Source organism: Melanostigma gelatinosum (assembly GCF_949748355.1).
Source record: "Melanostigma gelatinosum genome assembly, chromosome: 14".
Taxonomy (NCBI): domain Eukaryota; kingdom Metazoa; phylum Chordata; class Actinopteri; order Perciformes; family Zoarcidae; genus Melanostigma; species Melanostigma gelatinosum.
The window spans coordinates 20286594-20296614 of NC_136647.1; positions in this window are offsets into that span (position 1 = coordinate 20286594).

The window sequence follows — 10021 nt, forward strand, 5'->3', positions numbered from 1 at the left end:
TTTAAAGCTAATATGGCCCTTGTGTGGTCGAAAGTGCTGCACAACTTCAGACAATCAAACTGATAAGAAGAAGTGACCTCCGTTGAAAGGCCGCCAAGGGCAACATTCCTCCGTTCCTCATGAATGCCTGGCACCCGCTTCTCCAGACCCTTTTGTTTGTTCGGGTTTGTCAGGTTTGTTTCGTCCGTACTCTCTAACGAGGATAAAATGTGTCCATCACGGGGCATTTTTTTATTGTGTGCAAACATAGATGGGTCTCCTACTGAGCACAAAGTGGCACCTCCAAGCATCAGAAGAGGATGATCCACCTGTCACAGCCAGTGACTGTTGAGCAGAAGTAATCGTTCCACGCTGGCATGAAAGCCCACAGGAAATCCCTCCAACAAAACGCCCGCCAGGCTGGAATGTTGGCACCCCGCGGCACTCGGATCTCTCGGCCTCTGGGCAAGCTTCGGCCGAGCATTGAGGGCCATGTGACGCAGCGAGGAATGCCGGAGGCCGACGTTGGGTCGTCAGTGAGGTTCGCTGGCTGAAGGGTAGTGCTGGAGGACCGCCGAGGTTAGCTGAGGAATCGGGAAGGCGGGGGGATTTGGGGCCAGCAGCCGAGGCAGTGGCGCTAATCCCCAGTTGGCAGGCCGAGGAGAAGTGTGAGCGCCTCTGGGATTGAAGAGGCAGTCCATCACTGTGAAGTGCTCTGAGTCCTTTCTGCCAAACGCACTTGGAGTGAGGTGTGTCTCACTCCAGGTAGAGGTACACAACAAGAAGCCCGCTGATGGAGAGTTTGGGATAAAATCTCCTTTCATTTTAGATTAGAAATAACTGAAAAGAAAGAAGGCACTTCCTAAAAGAAAAGGTTTTTTGCAAAGCACCTCTATTCAAGGATTTCAGAATAAACACCTGTAGGAAACAACCTTCTTAGCAAAATGTCAATGTGTAACGTCATCTGAAAAGAAGCAGATTTATTTTAGGAAAATGACAGCTAATTTGCATATGCCGTGAAATTTAAATAGACGAAGCCCATTTGGCCTCCCTTGTTTGTTTGTCATGACACAAAAGAGGTTATGGTGACAAGCCAAGTGCTGAACCACTACAGCTGTGCATTGCCCTGAAACGGGGAACGGAGATTGTGATGTGAATTCTCGAGGGAACCGTTTTGTGTTGGAATGCACTGTGATCAAGACAATAATCTGATTCCACCGCAGAGCAGAGAGAGGGGGGAAGAAGGAGAAGTGGAAAACAAGAGAAAAAAATCAGTCTCCTGTCTTCATCTCAATTTGTCAAATGTAATAATAAACACACTTATGTGGCAAAACTGTACGCCGTTCATGAAGCAATCACACACACACACACACACACACTTAACTGAGAGACTTGACATGGCGTTGATCTGCAGACCATTCTAAACAGCAGATGGTTAATATTTGATCTTTGTTTGTTCGTGAGACTTTGGTGTCGACAGAAAAAAAAGCTTCCTTAATCATTTACTCTGCGTAGCATTCACCTGAAACGTGACTGCATTGCACACCGCTAAATGGCTGGTTGTGGAATCTCAACTCTATTTGATGTTCTTGTCATTGTCGAAAAAATCAGTTTCTCGGTCACGCTGCTTTCTGAACAACAGCAGCAAGGATGGACAATAGAAGACCAAATGCTACAATGGTGGCACACAGATTGGTGAGTCCATAATACATCAAACTAATAACTAAGATTTTCTGGCTGTGTTCAGCTTTCTACAGTCAGCAACAACATCCTCCAGGTCCTCGGTCTGTTCTTGCACTTCCTGGAACCGTTCTTCATCTGATCCCCATGGCACTACCACTGCCATGATGTAGCCGAAACGGTGGCATCCTTATCACGTGATCACGGCCTCAATACTTGCAGTCGGCCTTTACAAGTATTTTGGTGTGAGGCAGTACAGTACATTTTCCACCAAAACAACACAAGCTCTGCTGTTCACAGAATTAGCTGCATGAGTTCTTTCGTTGGTTAACTGTCAAGCTGGGGCCACACACACACACACACACACAGCTTCATAATACAAACACCAACCCGACAAACAAGACCGCTCCCCTCAGTCCACAGCCGCGCCCCTCCACAAAGTCACACAAGGCCCTGAAAGGGACAAATGTTTGTTTCCCTCTGCAGAAATAATGAGGGCATCGGTTCCTGCCACCTCCACTCTCCCCTGCACCGACAGACTGCGCCCAGCCACCGCTCTGCCTGGACTTGAAAAGCGAGAAGTAAATATTAGGACTTGACTATTTAGAAAAGAGCTGGAAATGTGAAGCCCCGCAGCAGGGCCATGAGAAGGGCAGCGGGAGAAACCACTGGCAGGGCATCGGAAAAGCTGCTCCCGGCACCATGTGACAGAGACGGGCGCTAATTGCTTTAACCCTTCACACCTCCTCGCTCCTTGTAGCGGCCCTTCCAGCCATTCCTCTTCAAATTCAGATTAATCTCCCCTCGCCTACACACACACATACTACTGCATTTGTTTCATTTTAATAAGAGTGATTGGATAACTCTGAGAATAGTAACAGGGGTCAGCTCCATAGACTGTATGTAAGAAGTGGGCGTAGTCATCGTGATGTCACCCATTGGTTTGTGGACTGACGTTTTGAAGCCTTGAGTTCGACGATTTCGGCGTCATTTTGGATTACAGCCGTGGCCATGTTGTTTTATCGCAGTCAACGAATGGAGGTTACCATATTTGGAATGCGGAGGAGAGACGTAGAGATGCCGTATGAGGCTCTGATAGTAGCAGCGACCTGTCAATCACAGTAAGCCCGCCCTAAAGCATACTCTGCTTTATTGTCTATTTGACTCTAAATGGAGCATAATTTACGAAATGAACATCATGCTGTGTTGAAGAAGACTTGAAACTAAAGATTGAGCTTAGCAGCCCGTGAATGGCACAGAACAATATTATTGCTAAGAAGAACATGTCATGAAACAGAGGCCATGTTTAGACCTGGCTAGCTACTTTGTATTGTGTCTGAGCTGGATTGCACGCGGTTAACTCAAGATCCTGTGTCTGAGCGATTTCTCCCCCCAATTAACACACCAAGAAAACATCGACTCTACAATGTGTCTTCATCGCCGATTTGAAACCGTTCACTGAAATCCATGTTGCCTTGTTGTAATTAAGTTGCATTGTGGACTTTTCCTGTTCCTTGTGAGGGTCCACCGTTGCTCCATCTCTTGCATTCTCTGTAGTTCCGCCTTTGATTGTGTCTTTTGTCAGTATGCCTCTACTCACACAGATAACATGTGTGTCTCTGGCCAGGAAGTACACTATTCATTCACATCACACTAACAATGCAGTCGTACGTGTCCATGACCACCTCCGAATGTGCTCAGGTTCTCAGTGCGCCCTGTATGTGTTCCAACCCGTATTTCTAACTGCACTCTTTTCATTTGGAGGACCCGAGACAGACGTTCATGCCAGACCTGAAAAAGGCCCACCCAAACAGCGGTGAAGCTATTTGTATCTAGAGAGCGCATTTCCAGGAGTGTTTGTGTTGTGCGAGCGTGTCGGGAGAGTGGATTGGAATGGAGCAGGTTAGTAAGGAGAAGCACTGTGTGTGTCTGTGTGTGTGTGTGTGTGTGTGTGTCTGGGAGTGGTGGAGCTGAGGCCGAGTGCAGCAACAGTGACTGCTTCCCTCTTGGCTACATCAGCGTGTAGATTTCACAGCCCAGCCGAGGGTTGAGTCCATTCCAGCTCTAATGGAGGCCAGTAAATTAGGCTGGCGTCAGGCTGCAGGTATAATATAGTGGACCTGTGGCCTGTGGCCGAGGTCTCTGGGTCAGAGGCAGCATGGCGGACGGGTGTCTGCGACATCATCGCTCTTCAGGGCTCCGCCCACAATCGCTTGCAGAAGAAGTCACTCCCCTCCAGTGAAAAGGAAAGATTTCCCCTCTGGATTAGCAAAGTACTGGTCCTTACTAAAGTTACAAAAGTAATTTAGAAATACATGTGTATACAAGTAACTACAATTGGAGATAAACCATAGCTGAATTTCAGGAGCAGGGCCATACCTCCACGGGGCCACTTCCGGCCACACCCTACAAATACCCACGGCCACCATAGCTCAGCCTGCTACGCCTTTCGCACCCCACCCTCCCGCCCCTCTTTAAAACCACTCCCGGAAGGCCACCTGCCTCCACAGCCACTACTGTCCCACATGGACCGGGGGGGTCTGCAAGGCCCGGGAGCCGCAGTGGACCCTCAAACTAGCCTTTCCCCAAACCGCTTCGCTCAGGCTACCCTCCACCAACCATCCCTAAAACTCTCCAGCCGGCCAAATCGCCGAGGTGGGGCCCTAAGCTAGTGAATTTAGTTTCAATGTTTTTAATGCTAAGTTCTTAAAAAAGAATTACCGGTACCATTTGTCGATCCACTACTCACCCTATGTTACCTTGACATTTTCGTATACCTCCACGTTGAATGGAGAGTCAAAAAACAGAAGTCTTCACGAATTAAAGTAAATAATGGCCGCATTTAAAAACTGGTGCAGTATAATCAAAGTCTTATTTATCCAGTCGTGTGCTTATACTTCCCAAACACATGCATCTCCTCTAAAACCATACCATTCAAAACACTCACACAGACGAGTAACGCGCCTGAGCAAGCGAGACTGTTTACGCAAAAGCGTTTTTAATTGTGAAGTTTTGGCGAAGATGCATGAGTTGTGGTAGTGGCGAGTGATGAATGACACTTGGATTAGACTGCACGAGTTGTGTGAGTGTTGTTAGTTTTTTAAGAACTCAAGTCAATACACGGTGAGTAACTTATATACAAATGGTCATTTTGGGGGTGAAGTATTATATTTCTGGATGATTACAACTTGGGTCTCATTTTCATCTTTTTTGGCAAAACTTGACAACATTTTGTAAATGCAGTGAAGTATGTAAGAGTACCTTAAAAGCAAAAGTAGATATAAAGTAAGCATACCCTATAACTGGTAAATTGTATTTCTTTCCACTGTTATTGGGACAAAATATTGTTGTATGGGAGAAATTATTGTTTTACAATAAAGAGGAACCACAAAAGCAAAACCAAAGTTGTACGAAACTGAAATTTTTCTTTTTTAAGCATAACATGGTTTAAATAGAATATCACTTATTTTTCTATTATAAAGGAATACAATTCTAGGGTGGGTGACGGATATTTTAAAAGACAGATAAAAAAAAACATAGAAGCTGCTCAATATCAGCACAAAATATCAGCCAAGATGTATCTTTGCTGATTTGGCCTTTCAAAGCCAGTGGAGCTTAAATATTTCAGCACCTGTTTCACTTTCAGGAGCAGGTTATTGATGATTGATGGTGGCACATAGTTTCCAGCTGTTCTTAAATCAGGAAAAAAAACAAAAAACAAAACTCTTTTCCCACAGGCCGTGTCACCAATCAAACAATTCACAAATCAAATCAGTGTTGCAAACAGTGCTAATCACACATAATGGCTTTGCTGGCTGCCCTTCCCACCCACTCTTTTGCCAAATAAATGGTATTACCTCATTCAGGCTGAGAAATGTGGGAACAATTAAAGGGGGGGGGGGTAATCTGGCGACCATTCAACATCACCCTTATGTTACACATCATGGAGAGGTTGAAACAAATATGCGTGTGTATAAAGTCCGTTCCCTCCTTCACATCCATTGCCTTTTCCTCCAATAAAAAATAGTGATTTTAAACCAGAGCTCAAGTTGAAAGATTTGCAAGCGCAAAAGATTGATTCACTACGATGCGCTTCAGCTGCAGCAAGAGAAGAGACGTCTGATCGTCGTGCCTCGGCCATTCATTCGGGCGACTTGAGAGAGTGACGGCGTTTAAGAAGATCAGGGGGAGGGATTGGAGCTCCTGCGGTCCATCTGCCCCGAGCCAAGGAGCCGTGTGTACGTTTCAGCCACTCAACAACTGTGACTGTCGAAGGAAGCGGAGGAGCTCTTCTGGCACTTAGGCCTGAACTTGTCCCGGCGCTCCAGCGTTCATCCTGAGCTGTCCGGGTTAACGAAATACTGCAACGAAGCCGAACAGTGATCAGCAGCAGCTCCACGGAGTTAGCTGACGCAGTACGAAAACCCCGAAGAAGAATTATTCTCACACGTAACCTTTGGGCCGCCGTCACTACGAGAGTGGAATATTTATTAGAAATAAACAGGGCCCACATCTGTTCTCAATCTATCAATATATGTGACAAACAAAGCCCGTTTCCAACGATATCCACTTGCACATTCATTTTCCAGAACTGGACACTGCAACAAAAGGAGCACACAAGCTGTGCTTCAGATGAAGCGGGACACTTAGTTCATTCCAAAGGTTTCTACATTTTTGACTCATTGAACAATGAACTCATAAAATATGAAAACTAGAACAAATGATCTAACAATACACATCTGTGACACATCAAACGTTATTGTAAATCTGGCATACGCCGCTTCCTCTGCATCGACAGATGGAGAAGACAAGTATTAATACGACTAAAAATAACAAGTCTTGCGTAATATCTTCGTTCTCATGTTTTCCTCAATATTTTTTATTCATATCTGCCATTAAGCGGGTTCCTTTGATGTGTTTTGCATGACATCAGTCAACTTGGCAGCGCGTGACAGCTGACTGTTAGATGAGCTTATTAGCAGGGGGGAAAAAATGCTTCATGCAGGGTGATGAAATGCAAAGCCAATTGGCCTGACGCCTTGACTGATCTGCGCTCAGCGCGCGGGAGGCGAGCCCGCTGCATTTATCAGATCATCGCGGCTGATCCTAATGCTGCCGAATGGGTGAATGTTTTTCCTCACTGGTCCTCTCGCTCGGGCCTTAAAACAGTGTCTGAAACAGTCTCCGCCATATTGTCCACACACACACACACACACTCTAGTTGAAAACCCTCTAAAACTGTGAATGTGAAGTCGTCTTTACATGTGCGACCCCGCTTTCGCTGCTTGAATTTTAGCCTGTTTTCATTGTGTAAGTCCGCCAGACTACTGGGTAAACATGGCGGCGTTTCACTGATCTTCATGTGCATAAAGCCGCCCCACTGCCCTCTTTAACCCCTCTCAGTAATGGTGGTTAGCTCGCTGTTTTTTTCTTCTTTCTTCGGGTTTGTTGACTCCTGGTCTGAGGGCGCAGCCTGCTCCATCGGCCCCCCTGGACAGATTTACTGTGATTACGCAGACCAGTGTTTACTTTTCCCAGCGTGCTTAGCCCGCTGCTTCTTTTATTCTTATTAATTCAGTCTCGCTCTTTCTCTCCGCGGCTCTTTTCATCTGTCCCTTCCCTTGATAGCTTATACTGATGGTCCGCCATCACTGTGCTGTATGTTGAGATTATGGAAGCATACTTCCATAATCTGTTGCAGCGGTTTAAAGTCGAGTTTAGTCTGAAGACGAACAAATTAGTTTTATCCCAAACAATGTGGCATGTATATTAGCTAACATAAAGTGAAGCGCTTTTGCTTTTATCAATGTTTAAGTCAAAAAAACAAGTTGCTTTGATTTAGTTTCACAGAGTTTTCAAACACGACAGAACGAATATGATAGAGATGTTTTACAATGTAAGTTGAAGGAATTATCAAAGATAATTCTGGCTTTGCTGTTGGGGTTCAGCTTTAAAAGTTCGGTGTGATACATGTGCGTATATACGGCCAAGATTTTCAGCTGTCCGCTGAGCCGACCTGAGTCACATACATACGTTCCTGATTTGTGCGCTGTATTCAATTGTAGGCTTCTTGCGATTACCTTGAGAGACTCACTGAAGGACTGCGCTGGAGCTCATGTGGAGTATAGTGGTCGTAAAGATAAAAGTGATTCTATTTTAAGAGGAAAAAAGTTTACCAAATGAAATCCCATTTAAACTCTAATGTATCAATCACATGTTGGCATAGGTTTCATGTTTATTACAGTATATATATATATATGTATTTTTTATCTCTCCTTTCGCAATATATTCAAGATAGATGACTTGTCGGTTTTTTGTCATTATTGCTAAATACTTTCCAGGATTTGTTTTCGGTGTTAAGCAATCTAAAAGAGTACAAATGAAGGCAAAGCTTGGTTTACACATAACTCATGTGTCCACATATTCACAGAACAACAGACAGAAGAAACAAAGGACACATGGGCCTGGACATGCAGGGAGGAAAATAAATGATGAAATGTAATATAACAAGCTATAAATGCATAAAACACAAACAATACGTTGTGCATGAAATCAAAGGATGAAATTAAAAGTTAACATAAATGATTTCCACAGTGAAGTGTTAAATCTTTATTTGTATTCACTTTGGCCAAATTAGTTTCCGACTAAGCTTCCAGTGGTGTTGCTGTCGGCTCCTCAGCCGTCCGCTTGGTTTGTCTTTATCTAGAAGGAGGTGCATGCTTTGCATGATCTGCTATCTCCCAGCAACATGCCTGAGGACACACACACACTCTCACCAAAACAAAAAAATGGCCTTTAACAGCACATACTGCTTGGTTCCTATTTAGAGGCTGGAGGGTGAGGGTGGGGGTGGGGTCCACAAAAGTAGATTTACAGTACGGGTCAGTTGATCTGAAAGCCTTTACCACTTCAGCCAAATTCTTTGTCTCCTTCATTCACAGCTAGTTATCCGGACCGCAGGCTTCACAAAGGCAATTGGCATTATATTGTCCGGGCTGACATTAACCCCTGATATTTTCACTGCTCTCCATTAAAGTCCTCTTTTCCTTCTCAATTACCAGGCAATTCCCACAGAGTGGGGGGGGTCACGCCAACCACAGGGAGATAAGTAGATACTTTCTGACAAAGACAGGAAGAAAGAAAAGAAACATAAACTGCAGCGGCGATTAGTTCCGTTTCTTTTTGTTTTGTTTTGTCGTCGTTTTGGACACAAAGGCCCTTAACAGCCCAGATAAGAGCCGCTCTTAAGCCATTTTTAACCCTAACCCGACAAAATGAGCCCATTCATGACCCATTTTCTACGCGGTCACTCTTCTGCCCTGCCGCGGCTTTGTGTCGAAAGAAATACAGAAGAATGTGGACCGAATCAATGTTTACAGCAAGTTCGTATTGTTCGCACAGGCAGGCCTCACCTGACATGTTTTATAGTGCGGACTTCATCCAAGTGAGATATTTCACAAGGGTTAGACTGAGGTCGGCTGAATAGTCGCACGGCTTAATGACAGCAATGGTTGCTCTGAGGGTCAGTTGGCATTTCCAGATGGAAGCAGGTCGGACGATCTCATGAAAGAAACCGCTCTGTCATGTTTCCTTTAATTCCACATGGTATTGTGCGACAAAGAATTTTTCAACCTGATCTCAACATTTACATAAGCACAATTTCGTGATATGGCACATTTCTAGAACTGACTAGAGTTAATAGAAGATGAAAAATGTAATTTTGTGAGACACATCCCGGTTCTTTGTGCTTTAGACGGTCACAAGAGTTCTCAATGTCTCAGAATTGGCTCAATGTCTGCACTTATTTAAAAGTGCTTTAAACAGTCCAGGGACTATTTCACATGCTTAAGATTTGCCAAATGTGTCAGAGTACCATCTTGCACACTTGCATACTTGCACACTCAGCCACACCAACACGGCTTTGGTGTCATCAGTAGCCCTTTTTCATCCACTGCTCGTCCTTCGTCTCTGACTGAGCCACCTGTATCTGAGGACAGCGTGAGAGTCCTCAATCAGTCGGTGAGGCGTCACATGTCTGCAGCAGTGAACCCCGTGACAGACTCACACACACATACCAGAGCCCAATGCTCTCTAACTGCCAGGCTGAGGAATGCCAGTGAGTGAGGAGTCCTTGAGGCTGTCGACGGACGGGCCGTGGTTCAGGCAGAGCAGACCCCCACTCACCTGCACGCAGCAGACCCTCCCTGCCCCCGGAACCGAAAGAGCAGTCCACTGTGTCCGACCTTTTCTGCTTTTAGACTGCTGCTACACAACAACATCCTCTGATCAAATCCTCGTAAGACTTCATGGTTTGTTTACTCCCCTCAGCCGTACTGTCACCATGCGTCGTCATGTATAACCT